A 19,654-nucleotide genomic window follows, 5' to 3' on the forward strand; every position below is an offset into this window, starting at 1 on the left:
TCCAATTTTCAGAACAACCACTTGCATTTACAGAGGGCATGCAGCAGCATGTTGATTTGGGGAAATTTGAGAATTTGGAGAATTCTGCTAACCCTGATATCTGTCTAAGTCAATCTTGCTTTATGCAGGAGTGTGGCCAGCAAGTTCACAGTCAGAAATAATTGTTTCAAAGTTTTCTTCTCTTTCTGGTGTTGATTGTTTTGTATGAAACCTTGTTTATTAAGCTCCTTGTTCTGAAATAAGATCAGAGAAGTTATGCATCTCTCTGGTACCAAGCTTATATACTCATTCTGTAAATAAAAATAAGATGTATTTTAAGCATTATTCCAGTCTTGCTAACACCAGACAGATGTGAAATATTTCAAAATGGGAACAGTACTAAAAAGAGGTTTTTCTCAAATGCTGCACATAGGACCAACCTGTAATTCCTGATAAATCCTGGTGATAGAAGTTATCACTGGGAGATGTGTGATATCAGACTTTCACAATCATAACTTAAACATTTTGAAGTTTAACTATTCATATTCTAATTATTAGTAAAATAACCGCATATAATAATTTCCTTTGAAAACCACCAATACCTGTATGAGTTTCTCTAATATTTTTTAATACTCATCTTATGTACAAGAGTACTGCTTAACTATCACCTTAAATGAATGAATGGGATGAAGTTTTCTCTCCAGAGGTCAAAACAATCATGCTTTGTGAGAAATGCTCTGTGATTTTTTGGTACCAAAATCTTCTGAAAGACCTGGCTGATGTATGTATTGGATAATGACAAAGATTTCTCATTTAATGTCAATGAAAAATCTATACAATTATTTCTTCAAGAACACAGCCATGGAATTTTAAATTATCTAAGCCACTCGTGTATGATCATTGATGTGCTTTAAAACTGTATTTTTATACCTCTGGTGGATTCTTTTATTTCCCAGTTACAAGGATATTGTCTCCATTTCTCTTTATAATTCAGTTTGATCTCATATCTTAGAACAATCATATGTACGTGTCATCCAAACATAGCCATTGAAATAGCATCCGGATAATTTCAAAATATAAATACCAACATTTCCATGTAAACAGTAAATTAAAAATATATACCATTAATCAATACCATATAATAACTAGCTAGCTAAGCAAGCTTTTTCTTGCTTTATAAAATATCCTTGGCTTAACAGTGATCATCTAGTAACAGTAAAGCATAAGATGGATGATTCTTTCCTGGAGTGACAAGCCGTTAAATTTAATACAGTAGCTTTGGATTTCTTAAATAAACAATATATTTTGATGAGCAGATTTTAAAAGCAAACTAGTGATAATTTCATGTTTATTTAATTTAGTTCATCAATATTCAAATAAAGTACACTATACTAAACGTTTTTATAGAGGATCTCCCAACAGAGTTCACAGTTGTTTATTTAGCATTTTTTTAATCTCTCTCAGTATACGTAATCGTTCCTTTTTTTCTAACTGATTTATGTAGAAAAGTTTGAGGCCCAAGCAGAGCTCTCAGAAACCGAGTTAACTGAATTCCTCCAGATTTACAAGGATATGAACTAAGAATTAGCCTATTCTCTCTTAATAGTGAAGGGGAAACTTTTTCTTAATTTGCCAAATTTACCACCACTGACAAGGTGCGAAAGATGTCTTGTTTAGTGGCTATCTAAGTGTCCAAAAATCTCAAAACCATGGTTTCTCAGAAGGTCGGTGATATAAAACATTAACTGAATGCTTTATAGCAGATGGTGTGAAGGTGAACCTTAACAAAAGGAAGGTAAAATTATAATATGTACTGTGCCACGTCTAGAATTTTCACTTAGGTGAAATTCACAACAATTGGATTATGACTTTTTTCCCTCTTGTTGTCATAGGAGAAAAATGTGAACTGTTCTACTGATGTCTTCTTGATGCAATGGTGCATTTATTGTCCTTCTGTTCCATCTGTCTTGCAAACAAGCTGGAGCTGCCAGACTAAGTATTCCTCTTTGTCTGTCTGTCTCTACAAGTACCAAAGATATGGTTGATGCAGACACTAAAACCATTCTAATCAAACCATCAGCAGTTCAAACATAAGGCAGCAAAAGCTAAAATGCTCATTGCAACAGGCAGAGGGACCTGTCAAGAATATTTTGGTTATGCAGAGGAGAAGGCGGCTCATGTACCTGAGCAGTGTGCTCATGCTATTGCTCCTGATGTTGCCAGCACTGCAGCTCTCAACAGCTGCTACAATACATCAAATTCCTTTGCACTTGATGCCACCTCATACTGTCTGACAGCAGGCTCGCACTGGATCTTTGCAGTCCAAAATGAGCAAAATCAATCTCTATTCCCAAACAGCCAAAATCACTAGAGCAGAAACCGATTAAATTCTGCATGGTGCTCTGTGATGTGGCTGGAGTCTTGAGAGACTCAGGGGATAGAAATTAGACGTATGTTTGCAATATGACAGCGTGCTCCCACGCTGCTGACCCAGTTCCTCCTGGCAGCACTTCAACTAAAGCTATACTTACTTAAAGGCCCAGGAATTTGGAGATGCACTTGCTCTATGTACCTACGTACCTATGGCTCTGAGCCAGGATGGCTGCGGCACTGGGGCTCTGGGGGCGAACACAGATTGTGCACTTGAAGAAGGATGCCTGCATTATTGCTGGGGCAGAAATTTTTAAGGTGACCTGTATTATCCTCTCTTGCACTGTTTACAAGTGGTAGGTATTGTGCGAACTTTTGCCTTTTTTGTTTTGTTTGAAGCTGTAAAGATACCCTTCAACAGCTGCTTTTCCTTACAGGATATGGTTAAGCACATAAGCATAAGTGGTTTTTTTTTTTTTTTCTGCAAGTCAAAACTTCAGTAGTGGATAAGGACAAATCTGTAAATGCTGGTTCACTATGGCTGACATGGTTTACAGAAATATCTTCGGTTTGACAAAATAGTTTTGTTTTTAAAGGCATTCAATTCTGAGGACAACCTGTCTGCTGTCTTTTGAGGATTTTTGTTTTTCTTGTTTAGTGCTTTCACCCTTTCACTTTTTTTTTCTTCTCTTGGAGAACTGCACAAGAGCCCTACGAGTGGATAGCTTTGCTGCACGGGCTGAGCATGTCTCCTGAAATACTAGGATGACTGTTGTCACTATATCTTTTTGTTCTGGGAACATTATGTCCCCAGTCTCAGCTGCTTCAGCCTGCTGTAGCTGTTCAGACAGATCTTTCCAGGCACCTCTGTAAAGTCTCTCCTTTAAAACTATCCTGCTGCTGCATATTCCTAGGCACCTCTGAGGGACTGAGATCGCAGCTCCAGGGCGAGTGCTTCTGCTGACATAACCACTGTCACAGCAGCCATCTGCTACCCAAAATGTCCCCTCCCCTCCCCTCCCCTCCCCGCAGTAATGTTTCATTATTCTTTCTATTTCTTTTCTCAGTTCCATGTCCCTGGGACATATTTCTGTAGGTCGGTTTATACATTTCCTTATACAGACAGCATCATTAAATATCTTTTTTACTGTATGGTTCCTCTGAGGTACATTTATACCTTGTCCCAGTGTCTAGAGGCAACCAAGTTAATAATGATTTCATTATTACTGTGCTATATCTGTACAAAATAGTCTGTTAACTTTTCTACAAGGTCTGATACTTTCATCAAAAAGGAACTGATTTTTTTTATTATGTTTTTGCTCATCAACGTTTTCATTTTTTTTAGGGCTGCTTGAGAGTCTCTGACCATGATCATCTTCCACAGTCATTATTTTTGAATAGCATGGTATTTTACAACTAGAGATGGGGGAAAAAAGAGAAAGAAAAAATTGTATGTTTCTTGTGAAATACTTGACAACAAAACAATACAATCAAATACAGGGAAAAGTGTAGTTGTGCATACCTGGACATCATCTGTATTTTTCTTGTCTGTACCCTTAGCTCTACCCCAATAGAAGACTATTAGCCAACATGTTTTCCATATTATTACTATTTTTTAACTGTGGGAAATAGCTTTATTTTAGAGAATTACTTAATTATGTACAAAAATTATACTTTTTCCTACAGTATAGAAGTTTATTCTTTTGTTGCTCTGAGTTGTGATTCCTGGAACAATCTGTATATACATATTTCTGTGTAGATTTCCTTATGTTCCTACATTATAGCATGTACTCGATAAGCTATTTGGGGAATGAGTCTGAGAAAGTTTTAAGAAAGACTGGGAATGTGCCTTCTGCGTGCAAGGCAGAGCAGGGGGTGGAAAGGGGAAAGGAGGCATCTGCTGAGCAGTAAATAAGTGATGCATCCCTATCCCGTACAGCAGCAATAACAAACGAGAGTTTCTCAGTGGCAGTTTTCACCAGGCAGCTCAGCTGGTTCAGGCCAAGCTATCTGTGGCGTGTTGCCTGTGGTTTTCTCTTGCAGAGCTACAAGCCTATAAATTTGGGAATTCTGCCTTTTGGATATGCTTGTGTCTTACGGGTGGTGCTGGGGGCAACTGGGAGCAGTGGAACCTCTGCTGCTGCACAGCCCCCGCAGCTGGGCTCTGGCTGGGCTTTGCTCCTCGGGGCTCTATGAAATGCATGTGGTGATCAAGCCAGTCCTCTGCAGCTGTTGAAAATTTAAGATTTTCACAGAGCTTGGGGCAGAAGTAGTCTCCAGCACAAAGGAGCAGTTGCTCCTTCCTGTTCAAGAAAACTACAGTAAAATAGTTTTCTGCTGTCCCACATCCCCAATTTCTATTCCTCTTTCTGTAGAAATTTAAGAACATCCTAGTTTTTTTTCTTAACCTTTGTGTAAAAGCAATTTTTAATGTTATAAAATTAAGTATTGACCAACAAATTAATCTCATCAGCCAAGCACATCTCTCACAGATGCAATTAAAAAAAAAAAAGAAAAAAAAAAGAAATACCTCTATGTATACTTCTGCTTAGCCATGATTTGTCAAAGCAATGTGTTATCAAAGCAATGATGTTCTCTGTTTTGGGGGTGCGGTAAAAAATTGAAGAATTATAGAGCAGGACACCTGGCTTAAAACAGTAAGTGATTTTCCTTGTATTCCCTTCAGCTCACGTTGTAATCTGTCCCACCAAGCTTTGATAAACTCTGTTCGAACCAGTTACTTCCATCCCTGATCAGGAGAGGGAAGCAGCTTGCAGAGGTGCCTTTCTGACTCTGCTGTTTCTTATCAGCTCTCACATGCAGCTGCTGAAGACAATTTGACCAATTTTTGGATATTCAGCTTTAGGGGAGACACTATTATTTAAAGTTATTTTAAAGCATGTTTTCTGTGCTCAGAACAGATATTTTTGAATCCTTTCATTCACTTTTTCTATTTTCTTTCATGCTGTTTTAAAGCAGATGTGCTCCTCACGTTCGTAGTAGCTGTTTCACAAAAATAAGTGTTATAAATTTATCTTACCATCTCACAGTACTTGTGCTGGTGGCCAAGGCTTCCCTGGGGTGGTGGACCTTCAGCTTTTAAAATTTCACATGGCTTCTACTTTGGTTACTAGGCTGTCGAAGGAACACTGTTCAAAAGCTACCGAAATCAGAAGCCAGTCATTTAGAGAGTGATTTAGAGAATGCAATTTATGACCACTGCTTTTATATTTGAATCCATTGAAAGACAACATGTGGTGTACATGCAAAGTTATACAAATGACTTTTCATGGCAAAGGTATCGTGGGCTGAGGAACAATAGAGGGACTTAGAAAAGCACATTATTGTTATTGTTACTTGGATCCCTATGAGTGGCTCAGTGATGCTTTACATTCTTTCAATGATCATCTCAATGTATAGGTGGTAGGAGGTTGATTTTATCTTTGTTGAACCACATTTTTCTTACGTTTGTATGTACCTAAGAGAATTCACTATAAAACAAATACTCTATATAACTGTAAAGAAGGGAAACATTCCAGAACCTAATGTGAATAGATTAAAACAATTTACTTTTAGGTGTTATGGGAGAATTTGAATAATTATTCAATTTCTTTGTTCTTATGCTAATGGAAAAACAAAAAGGTTAAATTGAAATATTTGCCTATATCTGGCTTTACATATAACAGATGCAGATATACAGTGCATTTGCAGAGACTTATTATACTGGGATGTATATCACTGAAAACATACTGTATAATGCATGTGTTAGGGATTGAACAGGCACAGAGATCTCAAAGAGAAACTGCTGCATCAAAGGGAACACAACAAAGTTTTTGTGTTCCGATGCTTTTCAGTATCCTTTCAAGATGGGTATTGCCCTTTGATCATTTCTAAAAGGAGAGTTAAGAGAATTGTATTTCTCAGCAGATGAGTTTCAAGGTGAACTGAAAAGAGGAGGAAGCTGTGAAATGGCACACAGGGCTTGTCACTGTTTTCTCCGAAGCACTCTTCCACAGATGCGTTTTTAATCCTACTTTCAGAGTGGGTAAATATATTATTTCAAGGTATTGTTAACCTTGAGAAACTGAAAGACAGTGAAGCAAAGTATTTACTAAGAACAAGCTAATTACATGACTTATGGCATTTTCCATCACTGCATCAAATCCAGATTGAGTTGCCAGTGACAACATCTAGCCTAAAAGATTTATTCTTTTTGTTCTTTTTTCTTCTCTGCTGAGAGGTGTTAGGTAGCTATTATATGGTTCTGTGGAAAAGTCTCAAAATTGAAAAATGGAACCAGAAAGTACTGCTGGATTTTCACTTCAGTGTTTCTACTCCTTTATTTTCATCATTTCTTCTGAAGGAAGAAAGCACATATCTGTCAGGGTTTGCTGAATGAAAAATAAATTAGTTGCTAACACTCTCTCAGTGGCTTATTCCTTTGTGAGTTGGTATACATATGTTTACATATGTTTAGTTTATGAACATGCATTCTCTTAAGGAATATGCAAAGTATTATGTCTGCCTTTTTTTGTTGTTCCCTTGCTGCTTTTTTTTTTTTCAGGATCCTTAAAATGAAATGAAGTTTTTTTTTTTACTTTTGTTTCCCACTTTGATATAATCTTTCTTATAAGAGGTTTAATAGGAGCTGAAATTTACTTTTCAAGAAGGCTATCACTAAAAAGGGAAAGCGTTCTGTTAACAGAGAAGCAGGCAAAAAAAATTTTTGTGCATTTTTACAGTTATGTCTTGTTATTTCTGCAAAAAAAAGATTGAAAAAACTCATTCTATAATTCTAGTCTTCTTTTGCATTTTGGATTTGTAGCTGAGGCATCCTCACAGAAAACATTGTGCTTTCTGCTCTTTTTTATGTTATCACTCCTTATGACTCCTTAAGGTAAATAAACCTTAATAAATCTGATAAGAAAAGGACGATAGGCTTCACATAAATAGTCCTTGAGCAGATCACCATCCAGACATGTTCATCTTGAGCAGCAGCTTTGTTCAACACGTTTGTTTCACTGACTTGCAAGATTTGTTTCTTACTGAACTATACTCCCTGCAATTGTACTCTGGTTGTGCAGCAGTGAGATGGGAAGGGTGGAAGCATTAGGAAGCCGTCACTGACATGTTCTAGCATCTTTGAGCTGCCCAACTATTATTCAGTAGGCAAGACTATTGTGCTTAGCTATTGAACTGAACTTCCTGTTCAGCTTGCTGTTGAGCTGAACTGACATTTAAGTTCAAAGAATTTGTTCTGACTGAAGCGTAGGAGAGCAGGTGAACCTAAGTACTTTTGCAAGGAATTTCATTTACATCTGAACTTTTGTCTGTGTGCATTATTAACTCCCAAGGAACATGCATATGTATCATATTTGAACACAGGCAAAAATACAAGGTTGTTTTTCATAATTTCTAGATGGAAAGATGAGACCAAATACGTAGGTTGATATAGATATGCACACAGCACACAAATGTCCCTAAAAATTGGAAACTAAATATTGATTTTTTTATTTCATTTCGTATCCCTAGTGTTCATTTCATATCCCTGTATGTTTTCCAGTATCTCTTTTGGGTGATTAACTGCCATCAAGTGACAGTTGATGATATGTTGGGTTTTGATGATATACATGGTTTTGGTAGCAGGGGGGCTGCAGGGGTGGACTCTGCGAGGCAGGTGCCCTGTGTCAGATCAGAGCCAGCTCCAGCTGGCCCGAAAAGGGACCCACTGCGGGCCAGAGCCGAGACAGTGAGCAACATTGGTTGGGCCTCTGGGAGAGCAGAGTTAAGGAAGGGAAAAAACCTGCTGTGCAACAGCAGCTGGGGGAGAGGGGTGAGAACCAGCCGTGCAGCCCCCAAGGTCAGTGCAGCAGGAGGGCAGGAGGTGCTCCGGGCACACAGCAGCAGTTCCCCTGCGGCCTGTGGAGAGGCCCCTGGTGGAGCAGGCTGTCCCCCTGCAGCCCATGGGTCCCACATGGAGCAGATCTCCATGCTGCAGCCCGTGGAGGAGCCCCCGGTGGAGCAGGGCAGAGAATGACTGTGAAGGAGCAGCGGGCGAAGAAGCCTCAGGGAATGACCTGAGCCCCCATTCCCCTGCGGTGCTTGTGACGAGGAGCTGAAAGAGGGTGGATGGGGGGAAGGTATTTTTAGTTTGTTTTTAGTTTGTCACTGCTCTAACTTGTTACTAATCGTTAATAAATTACATTAATCTCCCTACACCGAGTCTGTTTTGCCCATGATGATAATTGTTGTGTGATGTCCCTGTCCTTATCTCAGCCCTTGAGTCCTTTCCATGGTATTTTCTCCTCCTTTCCCTTTGAAGAGGGGGAGGTGAGAGAGTGATTGTGGTGGAGTTCAGCTGCCCAGCTGGGTGAAACCACCACAGATGCACACAGGGCAAGTGAAGCTTTAGGAATGTATTTCTTTGTGATTGTATGTGTGCTGGTTTTGACAGTCTTTTTCAAAACTGTATTTGCAGGACATTCCTGACAGAGCTGCTTTCATTTGAGCATTCTTGCCTGAAGCACTTCCAAGCATCCTCGGACTCATTCAAAACACTGGCGTCTTTTCTCTTGCTGGAACCTAGCACGAAAATGTGTGTCAAAGGATGCTCCCACCATAATCTCTCCTTTGTGTTCTGTACAGAATAAAAGACTATAAATTGGTTTGGTTCATTAAGCTTAGGTTGCAGTCCTGGTTATCTACCAGACAGAGTGGAAATATAATTAGTACAGACACAAATCATGATTGTTGATTCTGTTGGCAGTAAAATATTACTCATAATGCTCATTTATTATAATTACTATTACTAACCATATTGATTCCCGGCATGCTTAAGGAACAACGACAGTCAATATTGTGTAAGGTGCCATACAAAAAGTCATTGCAGAGGCTCTGAATAGCACTGCAAACATACTGCTGTTAAACAAGCCCACTGTTGTTTACAGCACAAATGACTTTGTGGCTTATTTTTCTTAGAGATGGGATTAGCAGTAGTGTTTATGTGCAATTTTTCTGGAGAAGCTGCTGCTGTTTGTCATTAATACTTCTGTCTCTTCACATATAGTGTGACAAGAGTGTGCTGGCAATTTTGCTAATTTACTCTGATTAGCTGTGGGAATTGCATGAGGTTTATTAGCACATTTTTTTTCTTCCCCATTTCCTTCACTTTCACTCACATGCTTGAATCTTCCAAAAAGTATTTAAAAAACACAAAAATAAATGCATCTCAGCTGATCTTAATCAAACTGGCTTGTGAACGTGTGTCACAATTAAGCAAAACAGTTAACGATTTGACAGACAGATGAAAACCATGCAGAATGTGGGCAGGAGTTGCTCACATGTATGGAACGTATAAAGATATGGATATATCTTGAATTATTTAGATGGGTCCACACTTGGTTTCTATGCAACTCATATGTGCTTAAATATAGATACAACATAAGAATCTCTATCCCCTCTAATATTGCAAAACAAATAGCTGAAATAGTTTATACAAAGCTGTTTAGTTTGATCTGATTTTTGTTTTATATTTTTTTCATGAAAGTCGACTGATTGTGCTTAAAGAACTGATTCAGGGAAAAAAAAAAGTTAATTACTTCTTTTAAAAAAAGTTACTTTATTGTTAAAGGTGTTTCTTATTTTTTCTACTTGTAGATCCCATGGATTTAGAGACAAATCTGAGAAGACATTGCTTTAATTCCTCTCAGGTTAGTTGGATTTTTTGGATGTTATCTTGAAAAGTTGATCATGTAAATTTTAAAACTCAATATAGACACTGTAAAATAAAGTCATTGTTCAGAGGAGAGCTAGAGAGTGATGTACTCTTGATGAGCTATATGGCACATGCGTATGGAATTTAGTGTTCAGTTTCTTTTGAAAAATGTGGTTCTTAGAATAAATTGCTGTGGAGGCACTGCCTCTTGTTTCAGCAGTAGTGAGGAAATATTGGCATGAAGGAAAAAGACACAAAACAATCAGAGGGCTGGAGCGCCTCTCCTATGAAGGCAGGCTGAAGGTGGGGTTGTTCAGCCCGGAGAAGGGAAGGCTTTGGGGAGACCTTATAGCGGCCTTCCATTACCTAAAAGGGGTTTACAGGAAAGCTGTGAAGGGACTCTTTGTCAGGGATTGCAGTGATAGGACAGGGACTAGTGACTTGAAATAAAAAGAGGTGAGATTTAGATTAGATGTTAGGAGGAAATTCTTCTCTCAGAGGGTGGCGAGGCACTGAAACAAGTTGCCCAAAGAAGCTGTGGATGCCACATCACTGGAGGTGTTCGAAGTCAAGTTGGATGGGACCCTGGCAACCTGGTCTAGTGGGAATTGTCATTATCCAAGGCAGGGGGATTGGAATTAGATGATCTTTAAGGTCCCTTCCAAACCCAAATTGCAAACCTCTTGTTCATTGTTATATGTGTTTTACCAATCTATACTTGAAATGTTTTAATAGTGTGTGGTGTAGCACCAAGGGAGAAAATGTATTTCATAGCATTGCAGATCCTAACTGTGACAAGAGAGCAAAAGCTCACAAATGTGTTGTTAAGGTGTGCAGTAGTGACAGCAAAATATTCAGTGACATCTGTTGTAAAGAATTGTTTTTTCTAACCTTTGAAATGAAAGTATAGTCACGACTGTAAGAAACTGAACCAAAAGAGCACTTGCTGGCTAAGACCAGGATATTCACAGTTTTCATATATTTTGTTTTTTATCTTCTGAGTTATTTTCTCTTCGCTGTCATCTATCTATCATTTTTCCCCTAGGGATATTGTATTATGAAAATATTTGTAATTATTCTTATCTTTATTTTTTTCTTGCAATTTATTTCCCTGATAATTGTGCATGTGAAGTACAGATTGCTTCTTGACAATGTTTTCTTCTGAAAGCATTCTCCATTATTTGTGAATATTTTAGTTATTCTACAGTGACGTGCTGCCAAACTGAACCTCTTCTTCAAGTTAGAATATTGTATCAGTACTTTTTTTTCCTGGTTTGATTCAAAATCTCTAAACTAATTTTTGTTTCCAGATTAACGAGGAGGCTTGACTGTCAGCCCTGAAGCGTCTTCTGGGACGTACTCTAGGCTCATCACTTTGTTTTTGTTTTATAGCAAGATGACAGTGATGAAGTCAATAAGTCAATTATGTCTGTGACCTACAGTTCCTATGAATTCGAGGAGGATGATGTCTTAGTACAGAACTGACAATAAATCTTACATTGTCTTCAACACATTACAGACCGTTTCATGGAGGTCAAGCATTTTTTTATTTTATTCAAAAGCACAAATTGTGTCAAATGAAAGATTTGTGTCCAACAAAACATTTTGTGAATTCATGTCACCAGTGAAATATTGTTTTGAGACTAAATGTCAGCTTAGTGATCTTGATTTTTTTTAATATGTTTCTAAAGGGCCAAACCATCCATACTAGTTCTTTTTTTTCTTTTTTTTTTTTCCTTCAGAACACTGCCAAACCCCAGAACCATGTTATTTGTCTAGTTTTGGTTTTGAATGATGAGGCTTCTTTTTTATTATCTCCTTTTCATCGGGTTTATCTTTAGTCTCTTTTTTTGTCCATTTTACAACAGTGTTTTATCTGGAAACCCACATAGTAGGTCTGAACTAAGTAATTTCTGCACACTGTGTAGGCACATTCTTACCCAAAATGCCTTTAATTCAGCTGATAATCTTGTGTATGAAAGACTGTTTTTAAGGTTTCCTTTTATTTATTTATTTATTTAAGTTACTGCAAGATATATTTAAGAGTTAAATTTACGATTGTCCAGGTAGCTAAAGGAAACATTAGACCTTTTTGTCTAATGGTCGGATGAAATCCTTCATGAAAAAGCTGATGTTTGATGAGATACTATGCTTATGGAGAGAAAATATATGTTAAAAATTTTCTATAGTTTGGAAGAGCTAAAGGGTCGTTGTGTTTCATTATTGTGTTTTTCTTGGATACGTGACAAAGATAAATTTCTAAGAATACGTACTTCCAGCTACTTTTTCTCTTCTTTCCTTTCAAATTTACTAGCAATTAGTGTTCCATGCATTATTCAAGAGTGAAGACTTATTTTTTTTTTTTTTTTACCTTTGTCACAGAAGCATCTCTTAGCCTGTATAGGCTATAGAACATTTTCTGGACTTTTTTTTTCTAGAATCACTACTGTGAGTCACCTTTAAAGAGAATTATGTAGTAAAATGTGACTCCAGAATTTTGTGTGACTTCTGTCTGAACCCATGAACATCATTTATGCTTCCTTTCTGTTTCAGTCAGAAATTCTGTCTAGGAAAACTTCAGCTTTTTACCTAGGATTTCCTGAGCTCTTGAACAAGCTACGACTGAGCTGCTGGACAAATGGCTATTTGATATGTGCAGAGCACTTTTTGATGCAGGCAAGGAGTTAGACTGATGCATTTCTAATCTACTCTGTCTATATTAGGCAGCTGATGTGTGCAAGTGTGGTAAATCAGACAAATAACATTGAATTTATTGTGTAGGAGCAGTGAGTCATCAGACTCACTCTGCAAAGCTATGAATTAAAGAGCAAATAACTATGGTTATTTTCATGGATGCAGGCAAAGAAAATCTGAGGGAAAATAATGTGTGAATATTGATGATTTTATTATATTTTTCTTTTATTATACAGAGGTGCACAAGATTGTATGTACGTGTGCTGAGTATTTTTTTCAGGAAGAGTAGGTAGAACTTCAATTTGAAAAGATGCAGAAAGATTACCAGCAAACCATATGGTTTGCACGGAATTCACAATCAAAACCACCATGTAGTTCTTCAACTGCTGCCACTGGATACCTACTTGAGGTGATATGGAGCAACTTGTTCGTTTTTCTAAGCTATCAAAGGATTGCCATTTCCTTAAATTTATTTTCAGGTATGCATCTCATTCAACTGCACTAGTGCTCCCTGCACAATGCAGCAGTGTTACTCAGTAACTGCTCAGACCAAGGTGTAAAGTAAATCTGGTTCTTCCAGTGCCTGGCTTTTGACTGATGAGTACCCTGTAATGGGAACCACTGCATAAGGGGACAGTCCTTCTTAAAGCACTCCTGCAATAACTTCTTAAGCTTGCAGTCCTCAGACATCACGTAAAATGTTTTAGTGAAAACAAGAAAAGAGGATAGATCCGCATAAACAATGCACTTCAGTATAGAACTAAATGATAAAAGGGAGATTATTTTGTACCTATGGAAGTATATCACCCTAGAAACAAGAAAGGGGCTGTGAAGACTGACTGTCTGAATCAAAGGCATTTCTTGGAGCTTTGTGCCTAAGTGTAGCAAGTAGTTGGTCTCTTACACAAAGCTTAAAGCACTGGCTGAGTTTGGCTTATTAAATAGCGTTCAACATTTTGTTTACTCAAGATATTCCCTGAGAACATTCAAAATCAAATCTATTCTTATTGTATATAATGGCTGTGTTTTTGGCACAAGTGGGTGTAAATTTTAGAACTGGGTTTCCACAATGAAAGCTTTAGAGTAACAGTAACTGCAGATAGCCAGCTATATTTGCTTAAATGAACTTCTGCTCTCAGTAGGGTATTTATAACAACTGAAAGGGCTGCGGATGCAGATTAGGCAGATATTTGTTTACATTTTAAGGAGATAATCATGCAATATCCTCCAAATTTATGTACACTCTATAATAATAATTATAATACTGGCACAAAAACACAAATTAAACTCCAACATATGTATCCCATGGAAAATAATTCTCTTCTATGTTTGCAAACTACTTAGAAGAATAATAATCTCCCAAGGTATCACTGCTTGCATTGTTTTCACTAGTTTCTTTTGCCTTGTTAGGACTACCATTGTTGTACTCTCATGCTGTAGATCAGATGTGGTATTTTCTCCAGTTTATGCAAGCTGAGGATCTGGACAAGTAACTCAGGGTCATCTGAACTATGTGCCTCAAATGGAACAACTGGCACAGGAAGAAGCAGCGTCATCCTAGTATATATACTTTACTACTACTAGCAACAAATTAGACACATCAATAGAACTGAAGTGCAGTTGCAGTACACACATTTTTGGTTCTGCCATTTGCAGTTGTAAGGTAACACTATAGTGCAACACCAGCAGAAATTTTGGAGCTCTGAATGCGTTCATCCTACTTCATACGGGAAAAATATTCTATAAAGCTATAAAATATTCTTTGTTTTTGGACACTTCAGCCTCCATATGTGAAAACTCAGATGTATAGAAATTGTTGTGGACTAGAAACCTTGCCACATCAGAGTTAAACTTGAGACAAGGAAAGAGAAGGGCTTTCTGATATCTTTCTGCCCTTCTGAGCTTGTCACTGTTAATGTAACCATGCTTGGGACTATTCTGCTCTGTATTAACCTTCTGTAGTGCTGGGACAGCTATTCCACAGCTAGCCTTGTAGAATCAAGTGCCATTAGTTCAGTGGTGATCTCATTTATCTTCTTTGTTTTCATTAGTCTGTGACAGAAATCTGATGATCCAGCAGAGTTCAATTAGGTAAGGCCATAATTTATCAGTGTCCTAAGTGCTAATATACAGCATTCTTGATTTCTTGTGGCTGTGTTCATCAAGACTGTATATCAGTCTACAATCTAATGATAAGAAAAATGTATTTATATCTTAAACTTTGTGTCTTGAAATATGTACAGGTTCACCTACTCTCATCCTAGCTCACTTTCAAAAAGCTTGGAATGGTAAGGTGCAATCTGTGCAAACTGTTTCCAGTGGTATCTGATTAATCAGGGCAGAATTTATGTGAGAACAGGCCTTGAAGGCACAGGACATGCAAACCTCTTATGTGGCAGAGAATAAAAACCCGTTCTCAGTGAATGTCTTACAAGTCAGCAAGGTACAGATGGTGAAAGTGTTGCTAGGTGTTAGACTTCAGTTGTTCCTACAATGAGTTGCACCTCCAAGCTTAGGAAATATTAAAACACACACTAATAATATATGTCATTTTGAAATGATTTGCTGCCAAGAAAAGAATGGGCACAGTGCACATATTACCATACTTTGTCGAGTCATGTTTTCAAAAGATATGATTAAATAGCAAAATCATTTTTTCATTATAATGTAACAGGACTTCACTAGTAAGTGGATTGTTTGATTGACTGTCACCAAGACAGAAGAACTGCAGATTAGAAAGTTTCATCAAAAACAAAGATCTCAAAATGTATCATACGTATAGCCTACCAGAGATGAGTTGATGGTAAAAACGAAATCCGTTGTTCCCTGTATCACCCTGTATAAGAACTGCTCTGGGAGAATTATTCAAGTATACACAAAAGAATTGCTCCTTAAGAACCAAAACCATGAAAAGAATATTTATGTACAGATGATTCTGCTGTTGGGCAAAATCATGAACAGTAGACTGTGTATGAACTGAAGTGTGCTGGAGAAGTTATGGAAATCCCAGGAACTTCAGACATGTTTCCCAACAGTGTTGCAGTGCTAAAGATGTTTTATTTTATTATTTGCAGGCATATGAAATCAACATACATGTAAAGGCTTAGAGAATTATCTGCATCCAGTCACTCCCTCATCTTTTTGCTCAGATGGGAGATATTGGGTTCCATCCTTTTTCTTTTGACCTGCCTGAACCATGGTCCCAGCAGTTTCCTAATAAAGCTGTATCAGATTAACTGCATTCCTTTCTACCAGGTTAAGACTTGGAAAAATTGTGACCAGTGAGAAAATGCAGAACTTATTACAAAAAGTATAATCGTGGAAAGAGCATATCACAAGATCATGTCTTTAAAACTTTAAATATTTTTTTTTTCTGTAAGCTACCTTTTATAAGACATCAGTCTAGGTTTTGTTGCAGTTACCTGTTCTTTTCAACCTTCAGTTAATACAAATAGATGAGCATCAGAGTAGTTGTAGGTTAGTATTATTCATATTTGAGGAAAACAGGGTCAGAAACAACCCATGCATGTAAACTGTTTAAATTATCAGATGTTACATCAATGTCTATTTTTTAAAGGAATTTGTATTGCTTGTATCACAAGGTTTTGTTTTCAACTGTAGCGTATAAAATGATAAAATTAGAAAGCTGTTAAAATCTAATCAAACTGTTTCTCCCTTGACATTGTACGTGCACAGGTTCCCTAAGTTCTGTTCTGTCTGGAAATACATGATTCTCCTCTTTCTTTTACGTTAAATTAATTTCTGATTCTGGATAGCCTGAATAATTTGGATCCTTGTTCTCAAGGCTGGATCAGGTTGACTTTACAAGGGAAAAAGTGGGGTGAAACACAGCTGGCTGTGTACAGATAGTGAGTTAACAGGATCATGAGGTTCTTGCCATGCAACTCAGAATTGCAGCTTGCTGCCAGCTAAGGTTTCAGGTAGCAAATACAGCTCTCTGACAGCCACTTCTGCAGTCTCTCTCTGCTATATTGATAGGCTGACAGAAACACTTTGTGTGTTTGTCTTTTTCTGCAGGGTTTCTCTTAAGTCTGTTGCTCATTTACAGAAGTTTCCTATAACTCATACAGGAATTTCAAATTGACCACACCGATCCTTGTCTGAGGATTCTGAGGACAGAAATATACTGAGAAGAGACAGTCGATCACAGTCTTTAAGGGCACAAATAGTCTGAAATGTAGATGCCTGCACATGAGTCAGTTGTCCACGTTTCCATTACCATCAGAGGAGAAAATCAGGGAAGTGTAGGACTTAACTCCTCTCTTCCTGCAGGGCTAAAACTGTGCTGATAAATCATTTTCTATAAAGGCCAGTGTCTCTGATGACCATAAAAGGAGGTTTGGATGAACAGTTTAGAAGTAGACGTGCAAATCCTCTTGTTGTTTAAAATAGATCTTTAAGTCTTCTGAGTTGGACATAGAGGAACAAACACAGCTGATCAAACAAATAATTTGAAGCTCAACAAACTAGCACTTTTGATGGAGTTTGTTTCAAGAGAAAATTTCTGACTAGCTCTAAACAAAGCTGTTAACATCTACTGCAGGAGGAATCCTTCCAAAGAAGAGCTATTTTGGCAGTTCAATTCAAACTGGGATGGATAGCCCATTTTCTCCAAAGGGGTTGCTGCTCTGCATCTTTTTAAATACCATTTGCTGCACATAAAGGTGCAAGACACAATTAGTGTCTCAGCCCTCAGTGTGTAACGTGATTATTTCTGCTACATTAATATTTCAGCTAATTCATCAGAACATTCACCCGTGCTAACCTCAGAGGCTGGATTCCTCCACTGAGGTCTAATTGGTTTTGCACTTGGTGAAAGCAGTAAGAGAGGAGGATATTTTATGTTTCTAATGTCAAAGTGAATTAGAGATCAGGGCAGAATACTTTGCAAATGTTGCTGAATGACACAGAATAGGTTTTGTGCCAGGCAAATCTCTTCTAATTCCATCCTGTAACCCCTCAAGCCTTGCAAAACCTTCATATTTTTTGTCATATCAGAAGCGTTTACCTTTTGAACTATACGTAGCATAAGCTAAACTGAAATATTTTAATAAAAATTACTTGACCTGCTTTCTTGAAGAAAAGGAAGCATGAGGAAGGGGATGGGATTTGGTTTTTCCCAAACTTAAAACATGTAGGACAGGGCACGTCAAAGCCTGTGGTTTAGGTTAGGCCCTCCTAGGTTGTGCATTGTGGAGTAGCCTGACAGTTACATGGGAGTTTGAGCTGGCTTCATCTGGTGAGTGTGGCAGAAACTTTATATACACAACAAAAATCTCTGTTGTTGCAACCTACTGTGAATAGATGGTACACTGAAGGACGAAATTGGTTGGTCTACTGTAGGCTTGGGCATGCTGATCACTTGCCTGGAATGGTTACTCTTTACCTTGTGTCATGCTTCTCTCATTGTTGTTATGAATCCACATTCCCTTATTCCACTAACATATATATTCATTGAAAAAAAAAAAAGAGGAAAAAAAAGTTAAAGGAAGGTCTTTTATATGTTGCTTGTGTGTAAAAATGTAGGTTTTTAGATGCATCATTTTGTAGGGTTGCTTTGGAAGCAGAATGTATAAGGTGAACAAACACAGTTTCTGCTTGCTTCACGCACTGGTTGCCTTAGTAACTGCAGCGTAGCGCAATGTGCTGATGTGCTGGTACCCTTAAAAGGGAGTCTGAAGGAATCAGCTGGGTAGTGATTATCACTGGTTGGATCAGTTAGACCAGAAGATTGTGTAGCACTGAAAATAGGACTTTCAATTACTTCAAAATTCATGTTGCAAACGGAACAGCATTTTAAATGTGTCCATTTTAGGTGTACGTCATTGTATTTGCAGGATTCTTTGTCTGTCTGATGAGGAAAGATGCCACTTCTCTCTCTTTTAACAGAAGACAAACTTGATAGCTTTACTTTATTTCCTCATTACCAGCCTCTAGCTGCTGTCATGAACTAAGGGTGTTAATATGTTAAAAAAAATACTAATCTCCAACAGTCAAAAAGGTTCACTCATAAAACACAGTTGTTAAGTTTGAAAGCAGAGACAAAAAGGGCCATGCCAAAGTGTTCTTACAATAAAAAGAGGAACAAAGAAAAAAATTGATACTCGGAACTTTGATATTTTTGTAGAATATAAGTTCTTCTCCAGATGAAAGCTGCAGGACTTTGAATCAGGGAAAAAAATATCTGTCCCAGAAAGAAACATGTAAAACTTTTATAAATAATCAGCTTGCTGGCTTATACAGTGTAACTTAATTATTATAATTTGATAATGGTATAATTTGATTTACTATAAATTTATTCCAAAGTAAATGAAAGGAAAGCAAGTGTCAAGATTGCTATTATTTCTTTAAGGGAAGAGGTCTCTTAATAGCAGCAAAATTTGCAAAGTGCTAAATAGCTTCTAAAATTTGAAGAAAATTGGCCACTAAATTCAAAATTGTTATTGGAAACAGAACTTGCATAGTACAAACATTCTTCTTGTAACCACGCTTATAATTTTCCTCAAATTTAAAACAAAACAAAAACAACATCACATTTATCTTAATGGGAATCACACATACGTCAGGATTGCAGGATTGCAATCCTTTTATTGGATCTGAGCACTTTGAATGAAAGCTCCCCAAGCTTTGCATCTTAACAGTGCCAGTGCTTCATCAGGTACTTTGCGGTCAGGCTCCGCATTTAAACACAGCATGGTCCCAAACTCAGTAGCAGTAATGGATGCCCTCCACTCAGCAGTGGCTGAAAGCTGTGTTTTGCTGCAAAGGAGATTTGAGATCCGAGGAGTTTCAGACATGATCACCGCTTTGGGAGGGGTAAGGGATCATTTTTTTTTCCTCAAAAACATTTCTTGCAGTGTTTTATGTGAGTGTATG

General features: G+C 37.7%; 1 long non-coding RNA gene across 3 annotated transcripts in view; it reads left to right on the forward strand.

Annotated features, from left to right (window-relative positions):
* Positions 1–274: 274 nt before the first annotated feature.
* LOC310898839 overlaps positions 275–19,654 on the forward strand; it is a 55,099-nt gene continuing 35,719 nt past the window's right edge. For 2 of the 3 annotated variants that reach the window (XR_014583769.1, XR_014583770.1), the window contains exon 1: positions 14,855–19,594. This is a non-coding gene — a long non-coding RNA (uncharacterized lncRNA). Of the gene's footprint in view, positions 8,945–10,005; positions 10,059–11,373; positions 11,597–14,854; positions 19,595–19,654 lie in introns of those variants that run through there. The other variant, XR_014583768.1, reaches the window with a different exon arrangement.

The sequence above is a fragment of the Anser anser genome, assembly GCF_964211835.1.
Source record: "Anser anser genome assembly, chromosome: 4".
NCBI classification, from domain to species: domain Eukaryota; kingdom Metazoa; phylum Chordata; class Aves; order Anseriformes; family Anatidae; genus Anser; species Anser anser.